The sequence below is a fragment of the Coturnix japonica genome, chromosome 1 (assembly GCF_054131305.1).
Source record: "Coturnix japonica strain WE chromosome 1, WE-NBRP24, whole genome shotgun sequence".
Classification (NCBI taxonomy): Eukaryota; Metazoa; Chordata; class Aves; order Galliformes; family Phasianidae; genus Coturnix; species Coturnix japonica.
In genome coordinates this window covers 61881719-61902316 of record NC_140663.1, presented here as the reverse complement: position 1 = coordinate 61902316, position 20598 = coordinate 61881719, and the positions used below count along the sequence as shown (strand labels likewise).

The 20598-nt window shown below is 39.0% G+C and overlaps 1 protein-coding gene across 41 annotated transcripts in view; it reads left to right on the top strand.

Annotated features, from left to right (window-relative positions):
• Positions 1 to 20598, top strand: part of SOX5 (SRY-box transcription factor 5) — a 622935-nt gene that overhangs the window by 569461 nt on the left and 32876 nt on the right. The gene's annotated exons all lie outside the window — the stretch shown is intronic.

The following is a 20598-nucleotide window of genomic DNA, read 5'->3' as shown; positions in this document are numbered from 1 at the left end:
CCTGCTTATATAGCAAAGTGATCTGATGACTAGTCTTAGCCATATCTGGGCAAGCATGTCTGCACATTTAAGAGGTTGAGTTAGCAGCTTGCAGTCACATCTGTATAATGCTGACAGTGCTTGGCCAGTTACAGTTATAAAAAAAACACACTACATCCAAGGGAAGACGTGCTCAGCGTACACCTCAGCCAAGCAGAAGTAACCAGTCAAAACTGAATGGCACTTCTTAGTTGTTGCAAAATAGTTAGGAAGAATTTAGCAAGGGAATGCAGGGAAGAAGCAGGCCCATCTGGGTGACAGCAAGAGCTTGATAAAATTTGTCCTTTCTGTTTTTTCAGTGTCCTCTAGCATGCTGTCCATGTCCTTTATCATGTCAGAAAAGATTCCTTGAATTGACAATAGTGTCTTGTTTTTTACCCTAACAGTAAAGTAGCCCAGATTAAAAATAACCAGACAATTGCATAATACCATTGTCAGCTCAGTGAGTCCAAGGACAAAATAGATTGTGTGGAACCAGCGGCTGTTGTATTAACAAATCAATCTTTAGGTGGACATTTCTTCCTTTTCTCCTCTGTAGAGACTTTCTGGTTTCCTGAAGTTTTTCCTTGGCTTGGCCTTTTATATTCTGTAGAGCTGGGATCACAAAGCCATGCAGTGCCTGATGGTACTTTTTATTTCCTGAATGTTCTGTCTATGGTTAACAGGAGATTTTTCTGCATTTTACGTGGGGATTTTGTGTGTGGCTAGTGGCTTGCTAGACCCACTACACTTAACATCCCAGTGTTGATTTTGGATCTCTTGTGTGCACGCAGGACTTCTGGTGAGATCTAAGAGGACACAGTATTTATTTTGTGGCAGTTGTGGAATTTTAAAGCCTTCTGTATCTATGGGTAACGTCAAGCACAACCGTCTTGCTGGCAGCTGTCAAGATCAGCTCTGTTCTCTCTTGTGTTTTATTGCTTTCTCATACTCCTAGGTGTCCCAATGCCTTTGGCTTGCAGTCTTGTAGGACGCAAACAAAACTTACTTGCAAATTGCTGGGAAAAAAAAAAAAAAAAAAAAAAAAGAGTGGGCCACAAGGAAAGGAAGGGGGCTCCAAAAGGCTGTAAAATTGTGCAGCGTGAGCCCTGTGATGCATGCTGTTTTCAATCTGCTGTGTGCCAGTTGGAAGCTCAGAGAGAGAGCGAGAGAAAGAGAAAGGATAATGCTGAGAAATGATAGAGTGGCTGTGACCTCCAAGCTCAGCCTGGAAATCCAAGACATTGATTTCACTTAGCATTCCTGCTGAGAAATCCGGCGGAGTTCAGTTGTAATAAAAGAACAAGATTCTGTTCTAATGGTAATGGCGTATGACAGACATACCACTTTGTCTGTCCTCAGCACCAGAGAGAGGAGAATTGGAGAAAGGTCACCTGACCCGCCTGTGGTGTTGTGCGAATGCTATACTGAGCTTTGAACTCCAGCCTAGAAGCACAATTATTTATAATACTAAATGATAAAGGAACCTTTATAAAGCCTACAATAATTAGAATAAAGCTTATACAATAGTGCCATGGCCTGGCTCAGAAAACACGCTGGCAAATCCCTCATAGTGGTGGAAACTGAAGCTTATATGTTGAAACTAAACACCTCTGTGTCTTTGTGGGTCTTCCTTGGCTTTTGCAGAGCATGTTTGTGTTTAATGTTTTCAAAAACATAATGTTTGCTGTTATTTTTTTTATTAATAATTTTTCATCTGTTGTCAGGGCAAATCTGTCTGAATTTAACAGCCTTTTTTTTTTTTTTTTTTTTTTGGTTTTTTTTTTTGTAATTAACCCCAGCATCAACTTGGTTCACAAAGTAAGTTCATGGTGGTCTTTCTCACTGTTATGGCACGTCAGACCTCCACAATGAACAGTTAATGCCTTAGACAAGCTCTCAATAGATGCTGTTTGCTGAATCTTTATTTTCAGCCCACAGTTTACACTGGCGCAGCATTGGAAATACACTCAAGTGTTTGGAGACAAGGAGACAGCCTTACCTGAGAGTGTGTCAAGCTCCTGGCAAACATCTAGGTCACTCTGAAAAGCTGTGTTTTTTCCTTCTTGTATAGTGTTAAAGTTAGTATGCTGCTCTTTGCAAGGATTCTTCAAAGTCGGCTTCAGCAGCAGATGGAACAACTGCTGGCTCTAGAAATGCTGAGAAGCATCAGAGGGAGTTTGCCAAGGATCATCCTTTAAATCTAGTAAGACTTGAACACATCCCCGAAACTCCTTTAAGACCTTGGCAACTCCCATTTTGGCAAACCTTTTATCAGCAGCCCTCACCAGTGTTTGAACACTGTGCTGGGCAGGCTAACCTGGCGTCTTCTGTTCTTTCACCCGCCTTTCAACAGATGTGACCTGGAACAGTCGAATTCACTTCCTAGGTTTCTGTACTGTAACTTTTAGGAAACCATAAAGCAGAGATGCCATTATGCTGTGCTGTACACATTCTGTCAAGTTTTGGTTAGGAAACTGAGCTGGTGTCGTACATTCTTCCAAGAAGAAATCTCCCTGCCAGAAAAATTGATTTAAGAAACAGAGCTGTGGATTCTGTCCAAAAGAAAATGCGTGTGTCTTGCGGAAATGGATTTTAACACAGCTTCTTCTTGAGCAGTTTTAAAAACAGCCGGTATGCTAATCATACCATTCAAATTTACCAAGGCCTCCTCCACAACCCATTTGAAAAGCAACTATCTTTTAAGTTTGCCAAATTGTGCTGGATTTCCAAAGTCTGTCTTAAGCACATTTTGCCTTTGATCCTGTAAATGCTTGCATGCTGCTCAGCTTGGGTGTTCAAGGTGGTTGCATGCTCCCAAGTAAGTAGGAGAGGACGGACAAAGGAGAAAATAATGTCTAGGCAGGATAACTTAACCAGCCTATCTTCTGATTAAGTTCAAACCTCTTGCTTGAACAAAGGTACCCAGGGTGGGAGGAGCAGTGACCCTTACCATGGTACCTTGATCCTCACCTAACAGTTGCCATCTTCACTGAATTGAGGTGGGGTACATTGTGCTCTTGAATAAGAACATCAACATTACTCTCACTTGTAAACAGCCAGGGCTCTGTTCAGTCCTACTTTTTTTTTGTGTTGCAGGTTTAAATATAGCATCCAGTGCCTGTCTGATGTACTGTCCTAGCCCTTTCCACATAACCTTTCAAGTACAGTAATTCTGGAGTGAATTTTCAGTGTAGCTCATAAATGTAGCTAAATGATTCCCAGTATTTCATAGGGCTCAGTGCGTTGTCTGTAGCATCTGCTGAAAAAAGGAGCACTTCAGTGTGAAATGCGACAGGAGAGAATTCCTGGGCGAATTTCTTTTAACCTTGTTATGACCTCAACCCTAACCTTACTCACAGTTGTGTCCACCAATGGCAACAACACATGGATTGTCCAAATCAATTTTTTTGTTCTTTTCAAATACTTCTGGCAATTATGTTACTATTTGCTCAGCAGTAGCACCTGGGAGTTGTGACAAGGAAAGGAAATGTGTTTCAGACAAGCCAGAAACAGCACTAAGCAGTTGGATATACAAAGTCAGATTCTCCTCAGCTGCAATATCCAGACAAATATGGGTATTAATAATTAATTGAAGATATTTTTTGTTGGTTGGTTTTTTTTTTTTTGGTTTTTTTTTTTTTTTAATATTATGTGATCCTTCTGATCACCTAAGTAAACACTGGATTGAAAACTTTTCATGTCGCCTATAGTCAGTAGTAGAATCTCATTTGAGAGACTTAGAGCTTGTGCTTCTGCCACAGGACAGATTGGCTCTAAAATGGCCAGAGATTCTCTAGGGAAAGTTCTTCCAATCTGAGAAGTATCTTCTGACATTTCCTGCCACATGCATCAGCTGTGTCTTACATCCTTCTTATAGCGTAGGAAGGACAGAAAGGGACAAGCAGCATGTTTGCTCAATTTTCACCAGTCAAGGCAAGTGTGGATGTGAAACTTCTGAGTCACTGTTGATCTGATTGATCTGATAGGTCACTCTGAAAGTAATGCCTCCTATTTCACTTCTGTGGAAACAACAACAGATACAAAAAGCACATTACCACTATTTAATAGAGCAAAATAGTGTGAAAAACACTGTTTTTCAACATAGTCACCACCATTAACTATGCATTTTCACCAGTGATGAACAAGAGTCTGCATACCATGCTTTTAAAAGTCTGCGTGGCCATCCAGAATGTAGCTTGTCTTTCATTTTGTCACCACTGCTGAAGCACATCACCAAGCATCCCCTGTTTGGTCCCCATAAACATTCAGCAAGCATCGATGAATGTCAATAGGTGCCATTTTTTTCTGCATGAAAGAATTCAGTGCCACACTTTGCCTCATATACACTTCCATGTCAGACACCATTTTGTCAGACTGCCCCTCTTCTACCATCCTTCACACAGCAACATTATGTCATGGAACATTGGTGGGAAGGTTCACCCTCTACTGCCATACCACCAACATTCACCTCTGACATTGTTGGGTCAGCATCATAAAATACATGAAACAGGAGGCATTAGTTTTGGAGAAGACATCATACATTTGATACCTGGGACTAAATAATGGATAGGAGCCTTTGGATATGGGAATTCTACTTCAGATACACTGTAGGCTGTGTTATTAGGAAAAAATAAGCTGTGGGGAGCTGTTTGTGGATTTTCTTGTCCAGTCAAAACTGGGGGTGAGATTGTACTTTCCAGTTTGAGCAAGAAATCTCTTGACTCAGGCTAAAAATACAAAGGAAAAAATATAAAAGTATCTGAAGGAAGAGAGAAGGAAAACAGCCATAAACCTGCCTAGTAATAAAAACATTCATCTGGATGATATTTCTGATTCTACTTCAAACAAATTGTTGACTTGAACTTCATTTTAGCTGACTACCCTAAGCAGCCCTATGATGGCACAGAATGTGAAAATTTGTCCTAGGGAGATGTTGGGGAAAATAATTAGACTCCATTATGTACATAGTTACATCAGCTTGCTTGACACATCGAGCTATGACTATTGCACAGGTCTAGCTGATAAGTGGACACACAGATTTCTTGTACATTTTCCTTACGTTTTCCAGTCCTGATCTCATTATTTTTCATGATTGAGCACATTGCAGGAAAATATTTAATTTCATCTCTAGAAATAATAGCTACATTGCTGTTAAATGCAGAAAGATGACTGTGTTTCCTCTTTGTAAAACTTCCCTTTGTTTAATATTAGCAAATATTTTTGGAAACATAAACTAAATGTTCTGCCCAGCACTGTGAAGTATGTCAGCTACAAAGAGGACAACTGGTCTCTATAAAGATGATAGGTCATTGCTGTGTACAGATGATCAAATGGTGTCACTGCCTGTGCTAGATGGGGCTGAACTCTTTCTTGTCTACAAACAGCTAGAGAAATAAGAAGAACCTGTCTGAAACTTGCCCTTTGCACCTTGTGTACTATTGGCAATTACTGTCCTCTTTATCGGTTTAGGAGCTCAGTAGCTGCTGAGTGCCTATTTAAGCAGCTGGAAATTAAGGCATTTTTACTTTCAGTAAAGGGAGTACTGGGGTATTTTAGTGTGAAGAGCTAAGTTCTCATTAAAGTTTGTAAGATGCATTGTTCCAGCTGCAACATGGAGGCAATGTGAACAAAGGGTTTATCTGGCAGATTTTCAAGGCACTTGTGTTTCTGAGAATTCCTGGGCTGTTCGTAATTCTTTATATGCTATTGATTAAAAATAAAAACCTCCTTATAAGAGAATCTATTAAGCTTTTCTGTACAAGAAGAGCAGTTAGTGCTGGAATATTATGTATCCCTATATTCAAAACATTATTCAGTGCTTGTTTTCCTGAGTCCCATTGTCAGTCCATCCAACAGGTTAAAAGTAGCTGCAAGGTAATTAAGGAAAAGGTTATAGTATGGATGCAGTGATGCATAGGGAGCTGGGAACTGAGACCTCATCTGTGTAATATGTGCTACGCTACTTGTTGCTGTGCTGTTTCTTTAACATCAGTGCCCATTCTTAATGGAGAGCTTGTATCTAAATATCTCTTTACCTGGAAGTCTTTTTCTTTTGCTGCCCATGCTTTTAATCCCATAAAAACAAAATGTAGAATTGATGACAGAATCTTTGAGACTATTCTTTTCTTTGCTCTCTTTCCTATATATGACATTCAGGCATAGAAACAATGACTTTAAACCATTTGCCAGAGCACAATGAAGTGATGTGTTTTAATGGAACTTCTTAAGATGCTCTTCTAAAGTAGCGAGAGTGCGTTCTGAACAATAAAAACAGGGTTAGTAGTGGTATCTAAAAAGCAGCGGCAGCAATAGTAGAGACTTGCAAAGAATTCTTTCTGCCCCCCACACACCCTACTTCCCTAAAAATAAATTAAGTACAAGGAGGGGCTTCTAGGATGCTTTCTTAGGTTAACTCTCCCCAGCTATATTTCCTGATACCATGTCTCTCTGGCGGGAGCCTGTTTCTCAAGCCGAGTTGCCAGCAAATCAGACCTCGGTTGGGCTCAGTTGGTGTTTTTTATAATGAAAACTCAGAAGAAAACAAAGAGAAAAGGGGTGGAGGGGGGGAGAAACACGCTCTGAAATCTGTTCTCTGTAAACAAAGGCAAGATATATGAATTAAGCAGTACCACAGCATTTCTGAAAGAGATCTTCAGAAATCAGATGGGGAGCAATGAAGATGTTAAGCAAAATGTTAGTGACAGACCTGCAATGTGTGCTTCTTAGTAATTCATTCCTGTTTCTTGCTGCTAATGCCTTCCTTTACCTGCTGTGAATAAGGTGGAAAGTTGGGAGTGTAGGGCAGGTAGATTTTTTTCTTTTTTGATTAATGGTTCACAACAGTGGCTTAATGCTGAAGACTTAGCTATTGTACCATGCACTGTTACTTTCAGTCCTTAGTTCAGTTTCAGAATCCTTCAGTGTTCAGGAGTGCTGGGACCTGACATTTGGTTCTAGCTCTTTGTCTTATTCTGGAACTTAGATAGCTTTGTCTTTTGCCAAAGCCATATGACAGGCCTGCCCATCCTAGAACAAAACACTTGAGTGAGAAAGAGCAGTATTTTGTGAGGTTGGGGAGCTCCCAGATAAATATCACACATTTGAGATTTTTTAATGCCACCAAGTTAGCTGCTGCACTGATGTTCCTGGCTGGTCATGCCATCTAGCAGTGAAAGTGTTTAAGGAGAGTGTGGAATCTGGAGCTGCATAGTGAAAAAGAGGAAAGTTAGATTTTTCTGACTGCAGTGCTTTTGTTGAACATCCTCACATTTGGTAACTGGAAAATACTTAGAACAGGTTATTCCTGCTGTGGAAGGGGTACTAACCTTGAAGAGAAATATGTGAAGTTCAGCTTGGGAGGCAGCATTTGTTATTAACTCAAATTCTAATATGATTAGTCTAGCTGCTTCTAGAAGCCGCTTGCTTTGTCTGCAGAAGAGTCATTTGCTTCCATGTTATGTACTAAATTTGAAATTAATTCCTCTTTACACATTCAGGCAGAATGCAATTCAAGCTAGGCATTAAAGAAATACATTTTATGATATTGCTATACCCACTGCTGAATGATTACCATAGCTCTACAGCTAGTTTTTAAGCTGAAACATGTTAATCTGTAATCCCTGATAACAGTGGGTAGTTGAATAGAAGCAACAGTAGCAGCAGAATAGAGGAATCCATTTTATTTTCCGAGGCAGTTTCTTATGGGTTAGTATTAGCTCTGGAGTGGTATGAAGTGCTGGGCAAATATTTCAGTGAAGCTTCCGAGAACAACATGTTTGTTCTACAAAGTTCATTTTGACTTGTTTAGTGTAAAATGAAATGGTGGGGAAAGGGGTTTCAGAGAAACTGTGTGTAAATCAGCAATTTAGAATGTACTCATTTCTCAGAGCAGTGTAACTACATGTTGTGATTTTATAACAGGTAGTTTCCTTGAAGTCCTAGCTCCTGGAGCCAGTGAATAAAACGCTACAGGCTATCATGGGTGAAACTTAATCCATGTCAGAGGCTTCAAAAGTAGCTACCAAATAAAATGTTATCTGTGAGTTATTATTTAAATCAAGTGGCATTTGTTTGCAGTCTAAAGTCATAGAAGACTTCATGCTGTCAATTCTACGAAGTCATAACCATTTCTCAGCAACATTACACTTTCTACTGTGGTATCTCCTGGTAATGGAGATGCTTTAGTAGTATCCAGAGAGAACATCTCGGATTGTCCAAGGAACATTAGAGGCAGGCAAACTGAGGCAACAAATATTGTGGTTTTTGAGGTAATTTGATATGAGCTAATATATGAAAACAGTTATAATGTTTTTATCTCAGTCATGTGCTTTTATTCAATATTGGTGCCGAATAACAAATTCAAATGTGTACTTTTAGTACTAATGGATGAGTTTAGTTTCTGTTCAGTTGCTACATTTTTCCCTGCTGCTTTGAAAGGAAAGATAAGCTAATGCCATGACTGGCATATCTGGAAAAATATATATATTATTAGAAAAAAACGTCCTTGATAAAAGATTGCTCAATGTCTTGATGTGCTGAGTGTATGAGGGAAAGACCTTGTCACTTAGGGGACCGCTGCAGAGAAGGCTTTCCAATTTCCAATCATGATGCTACAGAAAGAATACACCTTGGAGTGTCTCATTAAGTTATTAGTGCTTCTTAAACTTTTCTGAGTGGATGTGCCAGCACCTGCTAGTACATTTAAAATAAGAGGCCATTTCTAAGAGCTGCGTGTGTATGGAGATGTAACACATGGATTTGTATGGGCTCTCAACTGACATGCCAGGCAGTGACATGTCACGTCATGAATCAGCCACATCGTGTTACGGGATTTCAGGCTAACAGAACGCAACAGGAGTTACGCAGTGACAAACACAACTCAATGTGACATATCCACAGGAAAACTGGCACAAAAAGCTTCTTAAAGTTGAGTTTCAGGGGTACATTTATTCCTCCAAAATGCTCCAGAGAAAACTAAGAGGCACTGTAGCAGAAAAGGGAGGCATACAGTGACAGAATTACTAAGGTCATTTTAATTCAGTGTCCAATTAGGAAGAAAACATACATATATGTAACTGTTCTGGAGAGTATTTTTTTATGTAAGATCCTTGTGAATTTCTTTCTTACCAAAGGTAGCTCTCTAAGGGCTGCAGTCATTCCAGGTCAGTGAGTATTTTTATCCTGAACCATGCTAAGAGCTGTGCAGACTTTAGGTTACCACTGTAAGTTAATATATTTTGAATTTTGCTCTTGGTTGTCTCAGTAAATTTTGACCCCTTCTGGTCTAAACTCTGTTGTTGTTTGCGGCTCTGCTTGTGGATCGAAATGACCCCGTTTGTGTCTATTTCTAATAGTCTGAGTCTTCTTTGAAATAACCTTCCCCTTTCTGGATACTCTTATCTTAGTCTAATGTCCACTGAAAACAGAGTCAGCAGTTAAAACTCTGGGATGAATTAATTCATCTCTGTTTGCTTTTTCATTCATTATAAATGTGTAGATAGACTACACTTTCAGTGTTCTCTGTAAAAGGCACAGACCTAATTTGGGGTCAGAGAAATGCAACACGTACATTTGGCTGAGAAATGCATGTCAAGTAGCATTTCATTTGTGTTATCAGAAGCTAAAATGGTGTCACGTGACTGTTTGACCACTACATTTTACATCTGGATTTACAGTCCTTAATTTCACAGCTCTGGTAATAAGAATTTCTCTACACAAAATGAGTCCCTCCAGTGAACTGCAACTCATAAGCAGGATGATGTGGTGTTGTAATACCTAGGAGAATCACCAATGTACCAAACAAGTAAAGTTTATTGGGGCTGGCTTGTGAAAAAAGATGACAACCAAAACATTTTGGCCAGACTAAGTGAGAAAATTGCGCAGACATTCAGAAGCCTATGGACCAGAACAAACTGAACAGATACATTTTCTTCTGTGTTCATTGCAAAATGAACAAAATGTTCTAAGGGTGCCAGAAACCTGCTTTCATTTGTGAAGTCTCACAATATTTAGACCCTGGCTGGAGATGCTGAGTATCTCTCTCTGGGGAATCCTCTGGTATCTGTTAAAATGTGAGCAAGCATTGGAGGCTTCTCCTGACATGAGTGGTTTAGAGCATACCCCTCCACTATCCCATTGTATCTTCACACAGTTGATGTAGGACCTTTGATGGCTTCATTCCGTCATCAGACCTGGTGAAGACTGGCTGGTGCTCTCAAGATAGAGATTAAGACTTCCCAGCATGCTTGCATGGGTACTGATCTTGTGTACGCTGACACGTGCACACACACCAAATTTTGAGGCTAAAAGGCTGTACAGGTGTGACATCTAGAATTTCATGGAGTTGCAGGATGTTTTGCTACAGCTTTCTCTGCACTATTGTTCTTCACTACCGAAAGATTACGGTTTAGAGCTGGGAAGAAGGATTCTCATGATAGTATCATTTGAGACTCACTTTGCAAATTGTTCTGGGCTCAAACAGAAGAAAATAAGGCTATATAAGTATATGTTGTTACTAATGAAGTGATAAAATTATACTAAGTATGTTATTGTTTTGTCTTGAACATAATTAACTGGTGATACACACGTTGACTCAGTGCTCTTAGGATTGGTGCCCAGAGTAAGTCAGAAAACATAGCAGCTTTAGTACTGGAGAAAAAAGAGCAGGGGGAAGGTCTTTTTTTTCCCCTCCCATTCTTTCCTCTGGATAAGATATACAAACTGCCCAGAGCTGGCCCTGTTCAGAAATAGTGAATCAGCCCCTTGGAATTTTTTTATTTTTTTAAGATGTCAGCTTCCCTCTCATACACTTCTGTGAAGACAAAGAATGTCTTAATGTCTGTATTGAAGTTATCATTAAAATAAAAAGAGATCTGTAGACATCAGCTATAAATCATCTAGAAATAGCTTGTGGGTAACCTTTGACACAATTGAACCTACTTGAAATGAGCTAGGGCTGGATTCATTGCCTTCAGTGAAGCCAGTAGGTGGACTAAAGGTCTCCTCTCCCCCTCTCTCCCTCTCTCTTTCCATATCTCACTGTGTTAGCTTCTGGGAGGTGAATTTGTTCTGGCTGAGTGATGGAAATGCATGTGGATGTGTTCTTAAATAGACATTTGTTTTATGTCTGAAAAGAATAGGCCAATCTTAGCAGTGTGATGCTGGGGCTATTTGAAAGGTATTTTTTAAGGCAGTTGTCTTCTTTCAGCATCACAAAAACTATTTTAACCGATTGTTTAGGCTTGAGGAACAGCATGGAGTATCTATTGTGTAGAGATGCATGCATGTTCTACAGAATTAACAGGAAAATGGCTGATAAAAATCTGCTTAATTTTATATAATAGATTTTTGGCATTCCTGTGATCTGACTTCAAATCCATGCTGAGCTTCTACAGTATAACAGAAATACTAGTTTGCAGTTGTTAATTTTGATTTATAAGATGCTAGGTTTTAAAAGGAGCTGAAAGTGTTCAGCATCTCATGGGGACAAACTATGAGTCTTACTAATGAATCCAGCAATTAGTGGTTCATTGTGCCTGCCAGCAATTTGGCCCTGATATCGGACCTGATGGTGATTTCATTTTTGCTGGTGTGAATCAGGAATAGGATTTGAAGTCTGTTCACCAAGGGGGGCTCAGTACTTCTTCAGCACTGTTCTGCTTGTAATCTGCATTCAGTACTGACAGCAGCAAACAAACAGCAACAAAAAAAAGGAAGTACAATATATTTCACTTTTAATTATGATCATTAAGGTTGATTAATATGTTCGTTTGAATTACTATATAATATCAGTAGTACTCATTACATTCAAAGAGCTTGAAGTGGTAGCTTCCCCATGAAGTTACATAAACATATATATGATGTACGTCAATGCTGCTTAGAAGAAACACTTTTTCATAGTGAATGGATATATTTTTTTCCAATTGTATAAGTAGAGAATTGACACAAATGAGGTGGCCCTTTGCTTTCTGTAGCTATTTGCATGGGTGCAAACTAGTAACAGTAGTATTTGGTAATACTTTTCAGTAATTTTTCAAAGGTGTCAGTGATGAGAAAGTTTGTTGGAAAACCACAAGTTGAAGTGCAGTCCCTTTTGTTTCTTGTGCATGACACAAATAAAGACATGACCATGGCATAAGAAAAGGAATGACCTTTGCCAAGGTACTCTGAAGTAATTTAGCCCCACATATGCAGTTATCGGCGGGGTATAAATATTAAACAAAAAAAAATGTTATTTTTCTGAGAATGCAGTGCTGAATGATGGAGAACATATTTGCTTTGAGCATTCCATACAGTATGTCAAACTCTGTCCTGTTTCTGTGACTGCTGATTAGGTTTCATCTTACCACTAAAAGGAGGTGAAATGAAAAAAATATCCAGCAAGACGGACTTGTAAAATCATTTTGATTTTAGTGATCTGGGATGTTGTTAATAACATGCAACCATTACAGATGGATGAGTTTTATGTTGATAGTTTTCCATTGAAAAACTATGAGTTTGAAAAACAAATTGTCAGGCAGGTCATATCTACAGCTATAAAACATTTTTTGGCACTTTTCGTACAATTACATTTATCTATAAATAAGTACAGTGCATTTTAACTTTGCACTACTTATTTGAAGTGCTGCATATGTTCCTGCCTCTTGGTGAGGTGTAGAGACCTACTCTATGTGAGATATCCAAAGTCAGAGGAAGCACAGGTGGTTTTTGAAAAGATTTTCTTAGACCAATGTCGGTTGTCCAAGCTGTTTGAAATCTCTTTTCTTTTAAGCTTTTTTACTTGTTTCTTCTAAAGTCTTCAGCAGCTGTGGGTTTTTGTTTTTTCCATTGTTTTGTTTTGTCTTTATTCCCCCTGAATCTTACAATTCATGCAGCATTTTTGCTTCTCCCGTCAAACCACAGCAGGAAGAGGGGGCTGTTGCTAATTTGTTTTGATATGGTACACTTTGGTCTGTATTCTTTTTGAAATTAATTCCTTTTGCAGGTGTGGGGTTAGAGGTGGTGGTGTGCTCCCAGCGAAGGTGTCATCCACCACAGAGAGGAGGTGGGAGGCTTTGATCAGTGTGGCTTCTGTTTTCTTGTTGTTCATTTAAAATGTACCAGTTTGTAATGCTGTTTGGCTTTGCAGATCCTTGTTTTATTTCCTTCCAAGTCCTTCCCTGTCCTTTCAGGTTTTGTTGTTTTCATTGCTGTTCATTCTGCTTAACATTTACTGGGGATTATTTACTGGAAGGTGATGACTCCAAGTTCAATTTCAGCAGCAAACAAAATCCTGTCTAATGTCTATCTCCACAGCTTTTTTTTATGGGAAGGTGAGGGCATTATTAAGGACAACACATGTTGAGGCTTCTGGGTTTTATAGGGACAGAATTCTGTAACAAGGACTTAAAAAAAATAAAAATCAAACCAAAGCATGTCTATGAGCACAAGGGAACAATCTCGACACAAGATTGCTCCATGTTGTTTCAATTCCTCTCCCCAAGTCAGCTGTATGTTCCAAGTGTGTCTCCTGGCCTTCTCCAAATGAGGCAATCCTGTCTGTCCCCGGGCCAGCAAAGGCATCATGCTTCAGGGCATGGACCACTTCAGTTTCTACCCAGCATGAGTTCACCAATACGTGCCACAGATCAAATTATCTGACCGCTATTTACTTCATTTGAAGCACATGGATGTTTTTCAGTGATTCAATACAGTATCCAAACAAAACAAACAAACAAAAAAGTGGAACACCAAGCGTTGGTCAGAATGAGAGTGGCAATTGCTCTGTTCTTATGACTCAGCTGTTTGCACACCATGTGAGATTAGGCAAATTAATTTGCCACTTTGTGCCTTATTCTTCCTATTTGTAAAATAAGGCAGAGGCTGTCAGAGTAATTATGAACTTTAATTAATATTCCTTTCAAGCACTGAAGCAGTGATTTTTTTATTATTATTTCATTTATTTATTTATTTATCTATCTATCTATCTATCTATCTATCTATTTATTTATTTATTTATTGCACTTGACTACTTGCCATATATTGCAATGGGGGTAGTTTGAAAGAATCACTCTTTCTAGTGAGAAACTTTCTCTTGTCCACTACAACTTATTGATCCTCTCTAGTGGTTTTTACTATTGGTAAAGTAATGTACTAAAGTTGTGTCTGCATCATTCCCTGCTGGCCTGTGTCAGGGTCACCCTTTATGCTTAGAGGCTGACTTAAGCCAAATTAGGCTGCTTCATTTATAGCATTGTACCAAATAAATAGGTACAGCAGTGACGCAAGAAATCCAGCTGAACAATATTTATTAGAAACAAAAAGCTAGAAGAATGCAAATGTGTTCATAAGTATGGACCAATAAAATTCCAAGTGGCTATTCTATCTCTGCGTTGACTCCTGTATCTTTAGGAACTACAGACCCTTCTCATTTCAAGCTTTACATGGCAGGATTTGCTCAAAATGAGCTTTGCTGAAGGATTTTTTTATGGATTGGTTTGGTTTTTGGGTTGTTTTGTTTGTTTCTTTTTTTTGTTTGTAAATGAGGATACTGAGTTAAATTTTCACTCAGAGATTCAGAAAAAGATGGAGGGTTTCCTTATGAGATGCAAGCAAGTGCTGAAAGCCATTTGTTCCTGTAGTTTTGTTTTGTGCTGTACTGAAAATCCTTGCACTGGGTCCTGAGAAACACTTACTTCAGCTTGTTTTGATCTAGCTGAAGAAAAGTGCCCAAGAAGCAGAATAATGGCAAAAGGAGTATATCAGTTAGTTTTGTATGGATTAAAAATGATGTTTGAATTTTGGCTCTGTTTTGGGATAAGAAATCGTAAGTCAGGTTTCTCTTAGAGATCAGTGTAAGTGAAAACTCACGATCAAACAAAAATAGCCTAGAAATCTCATACCAACCACTTTTCTCCAACACATTGTGCTATTTGTCTGTGGAGATTACAGGGAAACTTCGCAAGGATGGTGGGCGTTTTGGCAATCCAAAGCCAGCCAGAAGCTGCAAGTATGGTCTGGAGGATGCATCTCTGAGGATTTTAGAAACTAAATGAATGAGTTTTGAGTAAACACACACAAGTCTGCTCATTTTGCTAAATTCTGTGCCCTGATGCATTCTGTTGGCCAAACAGCCTGTCTTGAACCCAAGGAGCCCCCCAGAGAACTAGGCCTCATTGCAACACTTGCCTTTCCTGAGAAGTTTTTAGAGTTGCTTTTAGACTTCTGTGTGCGCAGACCTGTCTGTCCAGATGGTACAGTGTTCTGATTGCGTTGGGTTGTAGAGTTTGAGGAGGATTTAGCTCCCTCCACAGACCTGGGTTTTAGGCTTCTCTACATCTACAACAGCACATACTCTTCCATGCCTGAGCTAGCTGGATGACTGAAGTGATCCTAGGCTTGCTGGCATTTGGCCTTCAGTTATTTCTGCACCTGTATTCTGTGTTTCAGAGAATAGTGATACTACAAAATAATTGCTTTACCTCCTAAGTTGTGAAGAGGTAAGAGAGGGAGGCATGCAGCTCTTACAGCCTTCTATCTGTAGAGCCAGGTCATTTTGCATGTTCCATTTTTGTTTTTCCAGAGGCTGTTTGTGAATCCTATGTACAGTTTCTGGGAACAGTGGTACCAAATACAAAGGGAAAACCACCCAACATCTCTCATTTGATTGTGACAACATGTGGACTAGACAAAATTGAATGTTGAGGTTTCCAGGGCAGCAAATTAGTCTGTAGCTACAGACTTCCCTCCTGGCAAGGAGTAAGTAAAGAAAAAAAAGGAAAAATGGAAGGGGAAGAAGTTAAGGATCTTTCTGAGAGGACCAAGTCCCCGGACATTATCCTGACTGGTGTTACAGAACACAAGTTTGTGTTCTCAAACGTCTTTGGCCCATGAGCAGCAGTGGAGGCTGTGTGTGAATACTGTAATGTACAAATCTGCATTTGGGAGTAATTTATTTCTTGAGTAGTCCCGTAAAAGAAGCAGCTCAGAGAACAAAAACAAAGTTTATCATAAATGCAAGGCAGCTCAGCTCCTCCATTTGATTTGAGTCCTATGAGTACTATTCCAGCAATATCAGTAAAGAGTGAGAGGACTAAGTGTGGCTGGGTAACATGTGCTAAGTCCAGGAAGTGCCCAGCTTTTGAGAGCAACACGTTAAGGGAAAGATACTCAGCAAAGCAATATCATAAAAAACCTGCTTTGTGTAAAGACAGAAATCCAGGCTGAGATGTTTCTGCCACTGTTATGGAACAAAAGACCTGTGCACTTTGGAGTAGCATGAAGGAGGGAGACAGTTATTTCTAATATTTGCCTTTGGTTTAACCTTTGGTGCCTTTTCCTTTCTGTAAAGTCTGGTTGTACCTTCTACGTTTGATGCAAAAACTCCTGGTCAAGAGATACTGTAAGATAAAGTGAATTTTCTGAAGAGTAATTATTTTTGTTTTATCATAATGTAATGACTGATATGCCTGTTTATTTGCTTGCATCTCTTTCTTTCTGGGTAGTTAGAGAAATTTCCACCTTTGCAGGAAGGGACACATTATTCTTAATCAAAACTTGAGAATGTGGCAGGAGGAGGTACAGCTGCAGATGAGCATTATTTAATTCACCCATCCTGTCATGTGAACATCCCTGCTTAATTTAATACAATTATTTCATCAGTGAGGATAATATCAGCAGCATGGCTCATTTATACAACACGTTTCACAACTGCCGCTACCTCTCGTCTTCTTATCATCACTACTGATAATTTCACCATGAGTGGCTTCAGAGGAAGGGGAGGGGACGTGAAGAAAGATGCCAGTATCTTTGTCTGAGTGTGTGGACAACTATAGTCTAGCAGGGACAGCAATGCTGAAGGATTTTATTTGCTTATATGCTGTTGCACCTCTGTTTCTGATACATGTTGGTTAGAGGTTTCTATGGATGAGCAAGAGACGGAATGGATAAACCACTTGTGAGCTGCCTACTTCAGTGTGCAACAACAACATCATTGTCTTCTGCCCCAGCCATGCCAGTGAGTGCTCTGCATTTTGTGTTTCTATTGAAATGAACATCTCCAAGAAACAGAAGCAAGGTTGTGGAAAGAGACAGTAGACTTTTTTTTTTAGAACCCCCCTCTCCAGCTCCTTATTTGGCTGTGATTTGTACTATCAAGGTCATTTAAATAGGCAGTAAGATGTGGTAAATGTGTTCCCTGAGGTCAGGAATAGCCTCTTTATTAGACCATACTAGGCTGTGCTTATGCCAGGTCATTTATGCACATCTGTATTGACAGTCAGATGATACACAGAATATTCTGTTATTTTGTAATAAACTGGCATCCTGGGCCTTCAGTGTGTGCCACAGTGGAATACAGCACTTGGATTTAAATTTCAGTACAATAATTCACTAACTGTGTTTTTAATAGTATTCTAATCATTAAAATATGTGAAAAGAAGTGAGATTATAAAATTCAAATGAATCATCTGAGTTTTTCCTCCCAACACACCTTCTTTTCTTTCTCTGAGACTGATTCATTCATCTGGGCTATTGGCCTTCTGTTCAGTTCTTGGTGTTAAAATAGTGCAATTTTTAATAAATGATTTAGAGACATTCTCAGTATCAGATTTCATCCCCTTCTTAATGTATTCAGATATATACTATTTTTTTTTAATCTTAGGAGGTAGTAAATAGAGACAGATTAACTGAAACATTAAAAAAGACATCTGTAGCACTGATGCAGACGCTACTCACCAGCAGTATTTCTGCTTAAACCTTGCTTGTTAGACACTTTTGGGATTTCTGATGCCTAATTCTTAAATATGAAGTCCTGAAGTTACACAAATCCAAGCTGAATAAAGCAAAAAAAATCCAGCTTTTGAATATTCTGTATGTCCCTCAAATTTTAATGTAGATGAAGAGTTTTTCTTTCCTCTTATTTCTGGAATAAAAACCCAGATCAAGTCAAGGATCTAATGTTCCCTGAGCTCTGAAATTTTGGTTAAAGACAGCCTTTTAATCCTGGAAAGCAAACCACCAGCTTGTCCTAAACTTGCAGCTATCCTGACACTGCTGCGATACAGGGAATGAGAATCTCTTACCAGCAGTTTCTTCCTGTTGTGGCTTCTTCACATTACTAGCCCTCCATTATGTGTTTTTGCTTATGCTTTATTCTCCACATTTATTTTGCGCGCCTGTGTGTGTTTTGTTTTGCTTGACGAATACGCTACTTTAAAGGATCTATTTCATTGTCTTTCGTTGAGGTCATATTCTACTTTCATCATATCTGTTTTTATATTATTACAAGACTTTTAATGTCCTCTGCTCTAAGTATTAATCATTTTGGCTGATACGTAAACAAGTCTTTTGACTTTGTCTAACTCTAAATAATGCCAGCTTGAAAAAAAAAACTCATCAGTGGCATGGAAGAAAATGGCAGGGATCAATCAGTGCCAAGCTTTCTTTAATAAAAACTAAGTGCAGCAGGTAGTTCTAGGTTCTGTGATCTCTCTGTATAATATGGAATCTTCCAAGTCTTTAAAGATACAGTCTACCTGAAGTGAATATGCTACATCTATTTCTCAGTGTTGTTGTTACTCTTTCTTGCCCTAGCTGTCTTTGTGCTTGTGCCTTGACACAACAGAGAGTGAAGCCTGCTAATCTGTAATGTGACAGGATGTTAACTGGAAGATTTTGTAGTCAAACACAGTTCTTCTCTGGGTTATTCAGGTGCAAATCAAGAATGAAGATGATGCGGTGCTGGTTTAAACTGGAAGAGCAGAGAATAGGATCTCATCCAAAGAATTCTGAATTTGTGTCTACTGACAGGATAAAGAGTAAAAGGCCTCTCTGAGTACAGAAGTGAAGATCCTAACAGTCAGCTTCACATTTAACACCATTCTGTACTATTACCCATTATCTCTCAAATATTTTTCAGTCTCCTATGGAATAAACTGTTCCACTGTGGTAGAGACGTAAGTTATGATCAGTTCAAGATGCAACACAGGATTTCTAAACTCTCTGAATAAATTTTTAATATATTTGAGTATATATTTTGAGTTCCAGTGAGGATTTCAAAATGCTCTTAGAAGTAAAATTATTATGAAGAACAAACAGTGAAGTAATATGATTTTGTAAATAGAGATAATATCAGAAACTTGTTTCCTTTTTCTCTTATATGAGAAGCAAGCTTCTGTGACCTCTGATTAACTTACCATTAGCCTGAACACACAATGAAAGTGAATGAAGGGGCAATTTGGAATGACATTTATCAGCTCTGGAACTGTCGGCTTCTATTATTTCCACAAGGCCTTATACTTCTTGGCTCCAGAGAAGCTGTGCTGACTTGAATGAAGAAGAGTATTCTTACTACCAAGAATAGTACAGCAAAGATAGCTTCATTGCTGGGTGCCTGTGATGGAGAAAATGCCTCCCCCCATTTCTAACTTGCAAGACTTTGTTTCACACCAAGCTAAAAGAGTGGAAGAGAAGAACTGAGGAAGGAGAGAGGGAATGAGATACGAGAAGGAAATAAATTTAATAGGAACAGAATAGCCCAGGGATTTAGTAAAGGATGGGACTGAAAAAAATGTTCTAGTACAAGGATGCAGATTGGAATCCAGGATGACTTGGTAGTGAGAGTCCTTGACATCCTTGTCTTTGTTGTCCTGCAGGAACTGAAGTGGTGTTCTCAGCCAGATTTTCTGTCACCAGAGTGTGCGCTGCAGCTTTTACTGCCATATCTGAAACTAATCAGCCCCTTTTGTTGACACTTGCAATAGAGGTCGGGAGTTGAATATACATGGAAAATAATGCCTCTTGAATTGGCCTACAACAAGTTTGTAGGCAGGTTTGCATTGTTTCTGATACTGTCTTCTAAACTGATGACTTTGATCTTCAGGTCACTGTGTTTGTTGGTTCACTGGTTAGCTTGAACTTAGGCTTCATACAGCTGTCTCTGTTTTGGCTTCATAGTTGCACTGTTGTAGGATTTTTTAAATTGAAATCAATGGAACAGCAGAGCAAGTCTACTTCGATTTAACGTATGTTAATTTATTTAATTCTAATACAGATGAACTTGTATTTCTGTAAGGGAATTTGTACCTTCTTAGAGTGTAAAATACTGATTGATCTAGGCAACATTTTAAACCCAGTGACTGAAGTCTCCTGGAAGAATAACAGAAATAGTCAATCACAAAAGTGTCTAGCTCAGAACTTGCTTATTTAAGATAACTGAAAAGTTATATCACGGTACTTTGCAAAATTGTCTTGTGTTTGGAGTCATACATCTACATCATACTAACACATGTGGCAGCTAAGTATAAAATTCCTTCTTTACAGCAGCACACCACCTTCTGTGGAAAAGAGTCAGTACTATATGATAATGGTTACAGGTACCTTAACAGTAGCAGTAAAATCCTCAAAAGTTATGAGTCTAATTCTCATCAGTGTTGACTTACTGTAACTCAGGAATAATTCTTTAACAGGGAATGCACTTAGAACTTACAGAAATAAGAATCAACTTACCCAGTGCCTTGAGATGAAACAGCTCTGTATGTTGTAGCACTTCTTTAGCTAAGGGGTGGTTTTCCTAAGTTACATGGGCAGAGGAAAGCTAAA